This window comes from Ambystoma mexicanum, chromosome 8 (genome assembly GCF_040938575.1).
Source record: "Ambystoma mexicanum isolate Mex_15411 chromosome 8, UKY_AmexF1_1, whole genome shotgun sequence".
In the NCBI taxonomy this organism is placed as follows: Eukaryota; Metazoa; Chordata; class Amphibia; order Caudata; family Ambystomatidae; genus Ambystoma; species Ambystoma mexicanum.
In genome coordinates this window covers 526,232,855-526,247,852 of record NC_090929.1, presented here as the reverse complement: position 1 = coordinate 526,247,852, position 14,998 = coordinate 526,232,855, and positions in this window count along the sequence as shown.

The window sequence follows — 14,998 nt, the reverse complement described above, 5'->3', positions numbered from 1 at the left end:
AAAAAGGATACCCAAAATACTACAACCCCTGAAATAAAATGGCCTGTCTTTAAACATCCTTTAACGTAAAATAAAGGTTTCCTGAATCAAAGGTTCTTGAAAGTGAGTTGTCAGAATAGCTAAATCAAATGGTGCAAAGAAGAATATAAGCTTAATGTCCTTCTACACATAACAAAAGTCCAACAATTCAAAAGAGGTTTTCTCTTACGGTTTCCTAAAATAGACAAACAATAAGGCCACATACATGAAGCAATCAAACTGGGAACTGTAGTTGTCTTCTAGGTGAAGGACTACTTAGGAAAGGGATCAGCTGGGTCCTATGCTTTAGTTCTCTAGCTCCATCCTTCAGATAATTCCTCTCTCTCTCTCCCTCTGTCTCCCCCTCACTCACTCTCTCTCTCTCTCTCTGCATGGCTCCTCTTTCCTTCAGGAGTCTTATCTTCATTACATTCTTTCTTTACCCCTCAAAACCTCAGGGACCGGGATTGCCTCCCCTCTCCTCTTTAGGAAGTCTTTGTTTTTGCCCCTCTTCCATTCAGAGGTCCTGCTTCTGCCGTGGTCTCTCTTTAACAGGATCTTAGCAAAGTTGCCATGGCCTTTTCCCAGACTTCTCAGGTGGGTCAGCTTTTCACCTTTTTGACTGTAGGTGGACTCTCATTCTTCCACCTGGTTTGATCTGTTTCCTCAGCCTCTTCTCAGGCATCTCAAGCAGGTCAGCTTGTCTATCCTTTTGGCATAGGTGGACTGCAGGGGCATTCCCCTTTCCCCTGGAACAATAAGCTTCCCTAGCCTCTTTTCAGGCTCTTCAGGTAGTTTAGTCCTTCCACACATTTGGCTTAGGTGGGTTGCAAGGATATTCCCCTGCCCCCCACCAGTCAGCTAGTCTCCTTAGCCTCTTCTTAGGCTTCTCAGTCAGGTCAGCTCTTCCATGCTTTTGGCTTAGGCAGGCTGCAGGTGTATTCTCCTTCTTCCCCCTGGGTCAATCAAATTCCTCCAAGCTCCTCAGGCAGCTTCATGGGAGGCAGTGCTACAGGGTAGTCCAGGTTGCTTCACCCAGGCAGCAAATCCTCTATCAGGATACAGCTCTTCTTACAGCTCTTCGTCATGGAGCAGCCTCTGGAGAGATATAGAGGGAACCTGTCCCTGTTTGAGACAAGTTCAGAATGAGCTGGCTCTGCTTTTATGGCCAGACTCCCCCTCATCCTGTTAGCTGCCGATTGGTGGGAAGCCCTGCTTACAGGATTGGCTGGCAGGGTGTTTCTGCTCTGGTCCTCCAATGTTTAGGATCTCTTTCTATTGGTCAGTCACATTTCTATTACTCCAATGGTAGATTCACATGTTTTATTTGTTCTTTGTATTCTTGCTTGATCCTGGGTTCATTTTAAATATTATTGGTCTGATCCTTGGGGTTCATGTTTTTATTTTATTACTTTAAGTACCTCTTACAGTTCCCCACGTTTCCCTATGGGGATTTGAACCCAGGTCCTCCCACAGGCTGTATAGAGGCTCTATAGAGTTTCAAACATCTGGGACTTTTCAGGGCACTGTCGAAGGAGGTCCTGCAGTGCCTCTGTGCCATCTTCTCTCATCGACTTCAACCCCCCCACAGCGGCGCACACCAACATCCCAACTCCAGGTGTTACAGCACCAGCATGCCAAATGTTGGCTGCCCATCTGTTTCTCAACGTGCCATGAGCTGCGCTACTGTAGCCAACATCCTTCTGCAGCAAGTAGCATCACTACCGCCGCCAGGCAGTCCTCCGTAAGACACTTGTGTGTATCGTGGCACTGCAATTCACCACAGTAGTGTATGCTCAAATTCAGAAAATTACTGAATGCATATGATCATAGCAGCAAATTAGTACTATTATCAATTTGCAATTACATGGAATCTATTGGAGATCAGTGCAGCCCTAAAGCCTTGGTACTGATTGATTGCTCAGCAGTTCAGATTTGGTAGATCACACAATGCTAAACAGCTGCATATTCAATTTTGGCCTTAGAGACTTACCCTTAAAATCGATAATAGTGTTTGACAAAGCAGATCTCAGTGCTTAATAAAGGGACCAATCCAATCCTGCTAACAAAAGTATCTAGTCATGTCTTTTAATGTCATTAACTTTCACCAATCTTTTTCAATCTCTAGCTCTCCCACCTTAATCAGAGCCCTAATCTTTCAACGCAAACCTACGCTGACGATATCCAGCTGACACAAAAAATCTCCAATAAGACCTTTTGGTTATAATACAATGTGGAACAACTCAGGTTTGAATCCCGATTCCACGCTTAGAAACCACTCGCTGGTATTAAGCGTGTTATAAATAACCAATAAAATAAATAAATAAAATCTCTGACTGCATTCTAAAAATTAACAACTGGTTGAATTATAATAATCTTATCCTCAAAATGGAGAAAACAGTAAATCTCACTTTGGGTAAACCAGCATTATTCCCCAGAACTTACAATGATGACCTCACCTTAACCCACCCCCCCAAAGGTCAACATTCTGGGAATCATTATGGCTGGGCCCTCAAAGCACAGATGTTGTTAAACAAGCTTTTGGACATTTAGATAATTGAGAAGGCATTTTCCTTTCCTAATATTCCCTTTAACAGTCTCAGCTATCACAGCTATAGATATCTGTAGATTGTACTATAGCAAGATTACGAGGTCCCTTTGCGGGACCCGACCTTAATGGCTGGTTTTACCAGCTGTTAAAGTAGGGTGCCGCAATGGGATCTCAGTGCTAATTACGGTACCACAATTTGCGGTACCGTACTTAGCGCCTTCCCGAATCCCATTGAGCCCTATGGGGCGAAAGTGGGAATGGGGAAGGGCCATGGTGAAATGGGGAAATACCGCCCCGCCAACCTTGGAATGGGGCGGTATTTCCCCATTCCACCATGGCGGACTCGTTACAACACCGGCACCAACCATGGTGCTAATAGCGCCATGGTTTAGCACCAGGGTTGTCATGAGGGCCTATAACTAAAATATCTTTTCAAATATCATAGAAGCACTAGTGGGGTTGTGTTGGGAGGATGGGGGAGAGGGCAATTAGATCTAACTATTTACCAATTAAGTGAACATTAAGCCAAGCTTTGAAGAGATCCATACTTGTGCTGGTGTTGATTGTTATGGGCACATGGTTCCAGTAGAGCGGGATGAGAAGGGATGAAAAGCAGAAGTGAGAGGAGCCCCAGGGAGGGTAGGGGATGGTGAGCTTTCGTGGAGAGGAGGATCAGAGAGAAGGAGCTTGTTAGTGAAATGGCATATGATCAGGCAGGTATTGAGGAGCAAGACCATTGAGTTTGTAGACTAGGAGAAGGAACTTGAAAAGAGAGTGGTTTTCTATAAACAGCCACTCAGCATGTTGTCAGTGTGTGGAAGTGGGGGTGAATATGGATATGTTGTAACGAGAGTGGCTAGTAAAGTTTAGGACTTTGTGTAGAGGGAGGAAGGAGTAGAGAGGAAGGCCAAGGAGCAGGCTTGAGCAGTATTCAGGTTTGCTAAGCACAAGAGTGGAGATTAGAGTTTTTGTTGAATGGTTAGTATGAAAATGAAGAATGTTCTGAAGTTGAGGAGGTTAATAAGAGCAGCAAAGGCAGTGGTAGTTGTGAATTTTTATGTTTTGTTAAGTTAATTTATGTGGCCCACCGCTGCCATTTCCATGGTCTCCACACACCCTGGTGGCTCTGTAATGTAAAGTAGTGTGGGTTGTTTACTGAGGAAACGAGGAACATAAGGTGCTGTGTTCAGCTGTTGGTGCGTGTAGAACCATACGTAACTGGCGTCCGTGAATGAGGGCTTTCTGGGTGTGCTTTGTTCTTTACCATGGATGCTTATTGTTTCCAGATAGCCGTCACCCAGTGTTTGTGTTGTTGGATGTTGGAGGATATTGTGGTGTACGAGTTGCTTTGACATTGATGTGTGATTTGGGTGTTTAGCAGGGTTGTTCGCTAGCCATCTGAGTGTTTGTGGTAAATGAATGGTGAGAGAGGGTGGTAGAGAAAAGGAAGTGGTTAGTAGGTTTTTGTGTGGTCTCTGGATATAGTGCAACAATACTATTGGTTTGTTTTTGTAGGGCATTCATCTTTGCATTGGCATGCAGTTAGATTGATGGGGCAAAGCTAATAAAAAATGCTTAAATGGCAATCTAGTGGACATTATTGTGCAGGGGGACTCTAAGATATGAATGGAGTGGGCTTTAACTAGAGTGCCTGGGTATGGGGTATTGTTTATTGGGTGGCTTAGGTACTCTTGATCTGTTTGGCAAACGTATATGCGGTCCAAGAGGTGGGGAGCATTCGGGTGTCAGAGTCTTTGATGTTCATTCGCTGAGGGCTAGAGTTTCAGTGCATTTGTTGATGTGGGTTAAACATTGTGTGGCTTGAAGTGGCCTACCCATAAGGAGAATCTTTGTGTAGTCGTTGTTGATTGTGTTTATCTCGCTGAGTGGAATATACACGTTTTTAGAAATTTTCTGAAGTTTAGCTGATCTACTGTCATCCAGATTTCTTTTGGGATTGGGTTCCAAAGTTTTCTATGACAATTGAAAAGACAGTTCCTCTGACTTTAGATTTTTCATTTTTTGTGGTTGTCATAGGACACTATCAAAGTGGACCCCAAGATTGCAAGTCTCACGTGAGGGAGCAAGAAGATCACATTGAAGGGAGATTGAGGAGGGGATGGATGACATTGTAAGCCGGAAGAAAGATAACTTTGGTTTTTGAAGAGATCAGCATGATGCAGAGGAGAGCCATCCAATGACAAATTACAGTGAAACAGTTCGAAATCCATTCTGAAATGACTGGAGTGAAGGGGGGAAAGAGAACCATATTTGAATGCCATCACCAAAAAGGTTATTGTGAATCCAAAGGATGAGATATGACTTCCTAGAGCATACATATAGAGGGTGAAGAGCAGAGGTCTAAGGGCTGATCCTTGGGGAGGTCAACTGGGAGAGGGGTGGGGTTCATAGGTTTGTGAGGTCCAGGAAGTTTGAAAAGATCATCATTCCAGGTAGCAGAAGATTTGGGCAAGGGTATATTTGTGAAACTCAAGGTCCAGGAGAGTGCAAGGTCTTGGAGAGTGCAGAGGACAGAGGAGTCATGAACAATGTTGAAAGTGGCAGACAAGTCAAAAAGGATGAGTATAAAAGAAAGTTTGGAGTGGTGAGTGGTGAGCATTAGAGAATAAGTTTGAAAACTGTTAAGTTCAATCTCGGTGCAGTCTTTAATATTGAAAATGTACCCAATTGCCAATAGTGAAACCTAGCTGGAAAGCAGCTGCACGCTATCAATGATCAGAATGGTTGTCAATCAAACACTTTCATTGTATCAAACACATTAGGATGTTCTAAATAATTTCATAACGTAGTACTAATCAATATTCAACTTTCAATTTATTTAATATTTGTGATGCTCGGCCATCAATGAACTATGAAATAAAATCAGTTCAATTAAAACATTAGTTTTGTAGATTAGTATTTCAATGCATACTCTAACACTTGTCAAACAACAACCCAAAAAATCATCTCTGTACAAATATAAGATTCAGTCCTATAATGTGCTCCTTCATTAGGAGCAAGGAACTTCTTAATGTCCTAAGAGAGTGTCAAAAGTCTATTTTTAGGACCCAGTAAACAACAATATCCACCATTTGAAAAATCAACTATACACAAATCACTACACTTTTGTGAACAGTATTATCATTAATGTCATTTTACCTGGATGTCACACACTCTTCTGAATTTCATAGGAAAATGTAAAAACACAAACATGTATATTGTATATTCAAACAGAATCATCATATTATCAATTAACTTTAACACAATGTAAAGTCCTTACATTATTGGGAATGTAAATGCTCACCTGAAGAGAAATCCTATAAATCTCTTTGTAGCCAAAATATTTTTAACAGGCCCAAAGCAGTGTTGTTGCTTGGTCCTGTGAGGTAAGAGAAGTTCCACAGTGACTGGATAGTCTATGGGTGGAAACAAAAATCAGGTAAAGGGTGAGCTTGGCAAAGTCCCGGCTTGAGCAGGGGTTGTAGCCCGAGGCCCTGGCTGGCCCCGAAGGCCAAAACTGGGAACTATCCTCACGGACGGACTGGCTTATTGGGAACTCTTGAAATTTCCCAGTAGGTCTCTGCAACCTGTGCCTCTTTTGTGTATTAACATATTTTGTTTCCAAATGTTCTCATACGAAAGAAATTGGGCTTGATGAAAATGTGTAATATTGGGCAACTTTGAACATTATTTCCAGGGCGACTCTTTGTTGCCAGTCAACCCCTTGTTACCCTTTGCTGCTTTTGGGTTTAGTTGCAGACAGCAGGACTTGATGCCCAATATAGACTACATAAGAGAGGCAGCATCTCACCTGTCCCTCTGGAAGCCAATCACAGCTTTGTATTTTAGGCATGCATACGGTTCTCTGGCAAAGGAGGATGTGTCCAAGAAAAAAAGAAAATTCAAATTAGGGGCATTTTACAAAGCTTACCACTCAAATACTATTTTCCATTAGAAAGCATATAGTGCCTAGCTCTTGGTCAAAGCTAAACCTTTAGATCAATGCTACTGTAATTAGTTAATGTGTTTATAATAACTTAAGACATCAACACGAGGTTGTTAGATGCTGTTTTAGTGTGATTGGACTTTCTTCGCAGCCCACTTGATCTTCCTTTGACCGTTCAGTCTTCTGTTTTCAATATAAAAGTTCTCAATGATGGACCTGGGCAGGGTGGGGATTCCAATACCTGGAGGTCTTTGGATCCAAGCTGTTACCACAAACTTAGAAAATATACAGACAGTTTAGTTCTGCAAATTGTTAGAATAATATTAAGAATATTTGATTCAGGCTTGTTATAAAGTCTTCCTATTCCATCTACTTCACTAAGGAGATAAATAATTCTGGTTCTGATGCCCTGACACTACATCATCCCCCTTCTTTCCTTGCTTCTTACGGATACTGAGCATATGTCCCTTGAAAATATGCATCTGTTACTGGATGTGATTAAATCAGAATTATTCTGAGTTCAAATAACCAGACAAACTCAAGAAGATGGCAGGTGTCTGTTTTATTAGCAATTATCTAAAACAGGGTGGTTACAATGAACATCAACAGATATATGGTTATTCTTAGCAATTTCCACATGAAATACAATGATATTCTTTCTTGGTGTGTCAGAATGATATCACGGTATGCAGCAATAGTGAAAAACCTACCAAGGATTGGGATTGGGTAAGGGACACATATAGATATACAATTATCTATGAGCTAGGTTTCTTACTGGCTGTCAGATATCAGGTGAACAACTTATGACTGCCTCTTCATACATGTCATTTAAGAAAAATCTGTTACACAGTGTTTCATTGGTTTCTCAAGCTATAAAGTCCTTCATTATATCGATTAACACAATTGGTTTGACACACGTGTGTATTGTCTGGAACATTCGGTTCAATTAGCAGCACATATGCCAAGACCCAGGTGCAAGTAGATAGGACATGAAGCTGCCCTACCACCCAATTAGCCCAACATCTCTCATCACCCATGTCTTCTGCCACGAAATTCTCTTTGAAAAAAAAACAACAAAGCTTGTCCCCACAGGCAGTGATACAAGGGTAATATGGTGTATAAATTACCTACATCCCCACCATTTTATCTGAACACAAATGTTTACAATAAACTCAAAAATGCTTTTCATGGTTTATTACAAAACGTATGTCCATTTTTTATACAAAAGCTCACAAAAAATTCCAGAACCTATAACAATATTTTTATAAAACAAAATAAGCTTTAAACATACTATAAAAAGACAAAAACAACAGCTGATCATCTAAATCATTCAAAATTGTCCAAGAAAAAAGTGTTTTTGATATCAACAAATAAAGCAGAGAAAACAACAAAAAAAGAAAGCAAACTTTCCAATGTGTGTGTGAATTCACTGAAAAGTCAAAAGAATTAAAATAGTGTCCTACAGTGGGAAATTCTAAAAAGGAATTAAAGCAAATGCATTTCTTTCCAGGAAAACCATCCAATTTCCATGACCTTTGTAAGCTGATGGATTTCATAACACAATCTCAGTGATGGTACAACTCAATAAAAAGTTTTGAGAGTTGAAAGCATCCCACAATACCAAACGGAGGTTCTTTAAAATTAATTTTTGCTCTAGAACTTGAGATTGAATCTCTCATAGGGAATAGTTCATGTATAAACACTGTATCTTTCTTTCTTACAATACTGCTAAATTCGCTTTGTATTTGGCCTTGCAGAGTATTCTTGTCCTAAGAATGCAACGGGAAGGAGGCCACTCACAAATGTGTCTGGAACTCCAAGTTCAGGCCCTATTTTCAGCCTTGATTCACGTGACAAGAGACCATAATTCTATTAATTTCTGCAGCCTTTTAAATGTCTTAAAGAATTAATACTTGCCATCTTCTGTGTTTTGTCCTGCACATTAATGTGAGAGGATTCATCCTCCGCTCACATTTTCCTCTTCAGCCCGGATAGCTGACCTCGACTTCTCAGCTCTTGACTTCAGGCCAGACAGCCTCCCAACGCAGCTCCAATAACCTGCTATTCTACTGACACTCAGCCTTTCATTTTCTCTTCATAATTCTTTGACTTACTTATTTCATGATACCAATGTCCTGTTTCTATACAATTGTGGATAAGCCTGCATTCGATTCACTATTTGTCTTGAGCCTATACAAAGACATGATCTATCTTGCATTTTACTGTATGTACATTCATCATACTTATATTTTCTGCAGCACTTTCTAATGTATAATCATCTTCTTTTACACTTTTAATGCTCACTTGATTCTTTACTTCATCATTTCTCCTCTAGTATTCATATATTGTCTTCATTCAGTATTTCAGGACTCAGTGCACACTTTCTAATGATGTCATCAGTCCATTTTCTTAGCTCTTCCTCATATTCCTTCAGGGATCTCCTCCTGCATGCTGTAATCAACTCGAGGGTACATCCAATATGGTTGTCTTAATGGATATCGTCTTCCAAATACTCGTTGTGTTATTGGTACAATAGCTGGTGTTAGACAGGGCACAGTCTCATGTCTCAAACACAGGGGATTTAGGGGCTAGGATCTCCTGCAGATGTCTACATCTGCTCCTCTATATTCCCCTCTCTGGTAGAGTCCTCGAGCACCTCCTCATGTATTCCTGCTTCTTTGAATCTTCTATTGAAGAAGGGTTTCTTTGGTATCCATATCTTCATTACCTCCCTCAGGGTGCCCACATTTTTGATGTGTTTGTCCAAACTCCAAGTCATCTAATTGCATTCTCCTCTTGAGGTACAGAAGACCCAACGTCCCACATCATTTTTATGATCTCTTCTGTACAGAAATTTCCTTCCTTCAGGTGCCACAACACTTGCTTTTATATGGTTTCTAATGGTACTTTCAGTCTGCGAGTTGTCTTCTGTTTCATCCTTCACATTGATCATGATCTTCATTCCCACTGCTTTCTTTGCTGTTTTCTGGCATTGTCCAATTATGATCCTTACAACACAGAATCTGAACATTATCATCGCCAATATTGCTCCAAGGAACTTGAACACATTTGCCATCCAGTCGGGAATCCATGCAAAAAGAAAAGAGGACCAATCGTCATGTCAAATAGCCTCTGTCTCCTCCTCCAATTTCGTGTGCAGTTCCGTAGACATAGTTATAGCATCTGTTAGAGTCCCGTTCTCATCGTCATGGGATGATGTAAAAGTACAGCAAGAAGGGACGACCTTCGCGCGAACACCTCCTTCCATTGCTGTAATCATGACAAGGACATACCTGTTCTGGAGTGTCATTAACCTTATGGATCTCAACTCTTCCATTATGGCATTAAATCCTTTTATAGTGGCATTGATTGTCTGTAACAGCTCCCATCTGGTGATCTGCAACCATTTGGCATTCACTACTGCTTGGAATCCAGGAATAAATATAGATGTCATTATCCTAGCAGTTTTGCTGAACAACTTGTGCTCATCCGGGATCTCATTGTAAGCTTCTATTGACTTAGCTGAGAAATAATTTTCTCTCTTGATCTGCTGGAGTGCAAGTGACCTTCTTTTTCTCAGGTGTTCATCCACGTTTAGAAATCCCTCAATATTCAGATGGTTCTAGGAAATCCCCAATGCTGGAACATTGGTGAGTACAATGGAACACACTTGTCCCCAGGTCCTGGGCTACTTCATATATGCTCTGGATCCACAGGCCCAATATCGGTCCATTAGGACAGCAGGTCCTCTCCTCATTTCAGGGGCATCAATTATGTTCTTGCACCCTTTATTCTCTTCAACTAAGACTTTATTTTTGCTTCAAACGCACATTGATGCATTAGTCAGTCGGACTACAGGCACTGGTTCTGATTCATCCTCCACCATTGTTAGCAATTTAGAATTATTGGCGCATGACTTTAGGCACTCATCGTTCACTGTGTGCACCTTGTGCACTGTTTCCTTCCTCCCAGCATCCAGACATTCCGGTCTTTTCAGTTTTGTCAGAGCAATTCATCCTCTTCATTTCTTCAATTATTACTTTGTCTTGCCCTATGGAAAGATACACGAGCACCTTGTCTGTCCATCCAGGCTCTTTTTCCATTTGCTGTGTTTTCATATACTCATCCCGGTATGGGAATGTCTGTCTTGATCGCCATCAGAGGGTTGCCTAGCTCCCTTGGAACTGTCCTCTGGTAGTACATACTGCTAGATGGCTAAGGCAATTCACATCATGTGCTGACATCTCTTTTGAAATGTATGTTCTTACTGTACTCCTGGCATAGGGGATCAGAGAGAAGACATAACAGCATTCATCAGATGCGCTCTTCCCCACCTTTTTCATATGTTGGTACCACATATTATTCCACAAGTGAGCCGAATCATCAAGATAGGTATTTATCCCATGGTTATCTTCTTTTGTATCCCTCTGATGTCATTTAACATGCCCAAATAGGTCCAAGAAATTATCATCATTTGTACTTATACTGGGAAAAATCTCATGTGTCTTGTTTTCAATTGAACCATCAAAATGATAAAGACTTCCAAATGTGAGATACAAAAAGAAACAAATAACGCACATGCATATGTATATCATGCTTCAGAGTTTAGGCAAACATTTTGTGTGCCACACCATTTCTTGTTGATTTACTGGCCTTCTTGCAAATGCATTTTGTACTCTCTGAATCATTTTTAATACATTTGCTCAAATTGCATTCGTAGTTGCACAATCTGCTCGATTATTGCAATCAAAACCCTCCTTATAACTGGGCTATTCTTTGGATCTTCGAGAAAGGTGACAATATTAACATCCCTCCTAGTGAATGTAGGGTATGAATGAAGTATAAACACAAAAACTACAACAACAAACCTATATGTGTCTATATCGGCTGGTGTAATATGGTATTTTTGCAACATTTCTCAAAAGGAATCTGGGTATATATCACTCTTCCAGTTTTAATAAGGAATTGGTGCTTGGGCGTAGTGTTTATATGATTTCACTTTTTCAAAGAATCTATAAAAGGTATGTTTAAGCTCTGGAATTCTCTGCAAGTCCATGACTTCCTGCAAGTATTTTAAGGAGTGCCAATGAATCCAAAACAAATGTTTTCTTTATCGTCCTTCTTCTTGTCTGCACACCTCCGCAATGAAGCTCTTAGTGTGCAAGGTATGTCCGAGATGGGGTGTGTGTGAAGTTTTAACGTTCAATAACGGCCCACACTTTGTCAATGAGCTATTAGGACAAATAGGGCTGTAAGGGATCACTAGGAGCAGGAGTTAGGTTAACAAACATTTGTCTTTATTGACTTAAAAATGTTAACAAAAGAAAATTAAGTTGGGTAAGAACCCCTGTTTAGAGTCCAAAATTCGTTATCAGCAGGCTTGGTTAGAGTGTACGGGAAAAACCATAGTTTAGTCTTCGTATGCCCACTGGAACCTCTCAGCTGCTTCCTCACTCTCTGATGACCTCTGCAACAGAAAGGAAATTAATACGTCAGTTTTTCCTTTTCTCCACCCTTATATAGGGGCTTGGACAATTCCACCCAATCAGGATGCTTCCCCGCCGAAAGCTTGAAAAGCCCCTCCAAGCCCCGCCCCCTTCCCTGGAGGATCCTGGTCGCCATAATGGAGCCTGCACTGGTGCCTCGTGGAGAACGCTGGTTTTCATTGTAAAAGTACACAGTAAGTTCTGTGATACAATAAGGCTGTTTTCTACAGATTTCTGTGGTGCATTCTTTTGTTTAATAACACACTTGTATGGTTTTCTATTTCTGTCATTATAAGTGCGGTTTGACTTCGAAAGGAACTTGCTACCCTTAATCTGAAAACAAGTTTTTCCCTCGGCTGCCTGAGCCGGCGCTGACTTCAGAGGGAACGTGTTGCCTTTGATGTGTAAACTATTTACATGAGTCATGTCTTTTCCCGCGGCTGCCTGAGTCGGTGCTTTTATGAAGTCTGTACTTGTACGGCCGTGGCCGTGAATATCAGGGCCTGTGTGTGTTTCGTTTTCATGATCCAGCACTGTCTTATTTTCTGTCTCTAGTCCCCACCAACCCTCCTTTGGGTTTTCCGTATCTGGAGCTTCTGTCAGGTTGTCAGATACACCCCCTCCGGTATAAAGCCGATCGGGATGCTCTAGACTCCCTGACAAATAGTCAGAGACAACCTGGAATGCAGCCGGTTTGTGTACAGTTTTGAAACAGTAGGCTTGGAGTGTCAGAACCATCTCAGAACCCTCTGATTAGAGTCCTTATGTACGGCTAGCCATTGCAAGGGGGCATGGTCTGTGAACACTGTGAAGTGTCTTCCCAGTAGATAATAGCGTAGACTTTCAATTGCCCATTTTATGGCTAGACATTCTTTTTCCAGTGTTAAATAGGCCATTTTGTGTGGTAACAGTTTACGACTAATAAATGCTACCGGAAACAAATCATCTTCGGTCCCTTGTGAGAGTACGGCCCCAAACCTGTTCCTGATGCATCTGTTTGTACGTAGAATTCCTTCTCAAAATCAAGACATCTCAAGACCGGGAGTGAGGCAATGTGCTTTTTTAAGTTCCTGAAAGCCAGTTCTGCAGACGAATTCTGTGATACATCTTCTTTATAGGAAGATTTCAGGGCCTCTGTCAATGGACTGGCGGTGCTGGCGAACAATGGGATAAACCTTCGATAATAACCCACGAAACCCAAGAAGGCCCTTATTTGATTTCGGTTGCAGGATATGGGTAGTCTCATGAAGGCCTTCACATTTTCGATTTGTTGTTTGATGAACCCTTGTCCAACAAGGTACACCAAGTATTTAGTTTCCTTGGCCGCCAAAATGGTTTTCTTTGGATTTATATGTAATCCTGCTTTTCCCAATGCGGTGATCACTGCTGTTAGGTGACTTAGATGTACTGCCCATGTTTTGCTAAATACAATGATGTCATCCAGGTATGCTTAAATGAATTCTTTGTAGGGAGCTAAGACCCGGTTCATCAAGGCTTGGAAGGTAGCCGGGGCCCCGTGCAACCCAAAAGGTAATACGGTAAATTGGTACAGTCCTGAAGGTGTAGAAAATGCGGTTTTAATGTTGTCCTCTTCGCATAGTGGGATCTGCCAGTACCCTTTGGTTAAGTCAATGGTACCTATGTAGTGGGCTGTGCTTAGTTGGTCTATTAGTTCGTCGATTCTGGGCATGGGATAAGCTTGATAGGTTGAAATTGCATTCAATTTTCTACAGTCCATGCAGAACCGGATGCTTACATCTGGCTTAGGCACCAAGAGGATGGGTGATGACCAGTGACTGTCCGAGGGTTCGATTACCCCCAATCGTAACATCTCTTCTACCTCCTTTTGAACTGCTGCCCTCTTTGCTTCAGGTAGTCTATAAGGTGTGACTCTCACAGTTTGAGAGGGATCTGTGTTGATGACATGTTCTACTAGATGTGTTTTTCCTGGAAAGAACGAGAAAACATTTCTAATGGTTGTAGCTGGACCTCCAGTTCTTTCTTCTGTTTTGGACTGATTTGGGATCCCCATTGAACTGCCTGCATGGCTAAGTCTGTTCCAGTTATTTTTAGGGTGTTCATGTTGGCTGTCTCGGCCCCTTCCATTCTTTCAAGAGGTTTACATGATAGTTTTGCTGTTTCTCTCTTCTGTCTGGCTGCTCCACCAAATAATTCACAGGACCCAGAACTCGTATGATTTTGTAAGGTCCCCTCCACTGTGCAAACATCTTATTGGATGACGTTGGCAACAAAACCAACACCATATCACCCTCTTGGAACTTCCTAGCTCTAGCACTATAGTTGTGGTAATGAGCTTGGGAGGTTTGGGCTCTCCCCAGATTTTCTCTAGCCATCTCCCTTAGTTTGTTTAGATGTTCTCTCATGTCCAGAACATAGTCAGTAAGGTGAGTTTCCTTCTCTTGTTCTTCCCATTCTTTCTTGGCTATATCCAGGACTGTTTTGGGTTTATGACCAAATAACTCAAAGGGAGGAAATCCCGTAGACGATTGGGGTGTGTCCCTCAGTATCATTAATATCCATGGTAAGACTCTGTCCCAATTTTTGCCTGTTGGTGCCGTGACTCTTTTGAGCATCATTTTGAGGGTTTTATTATATCGCTCCACCAACCCATCGGTTTGAGGTTGGTATATTGAAGTACGTATCTGTCGGATATTTAGCTGTTCGCAAACTTTCTTCATCACTCCTGAGATAAAGTTGCGTCCCTGGTCCGTTACTATTTCGGTGGGCAAGCCAACTCTTGAAAAAAATTGAACTAATTGGTTGCATACCTGTGTAGCGCTAATGCCCTTCATAGGAAATGCCTCCGGGTATCTTGTGGCGTAGTCTACTATCACCATGATGTAGGAATATCCAAGACTACCGGGTTCTAATGGTCCAACTATATCTATCCCAATTCTGGAAAAAGGTTCCTTTATAAGTGGCATGGGTTGTAAGGGAGCTTTTTTTGGTTTTTGTGGTTTGGTTTTTTGACATATA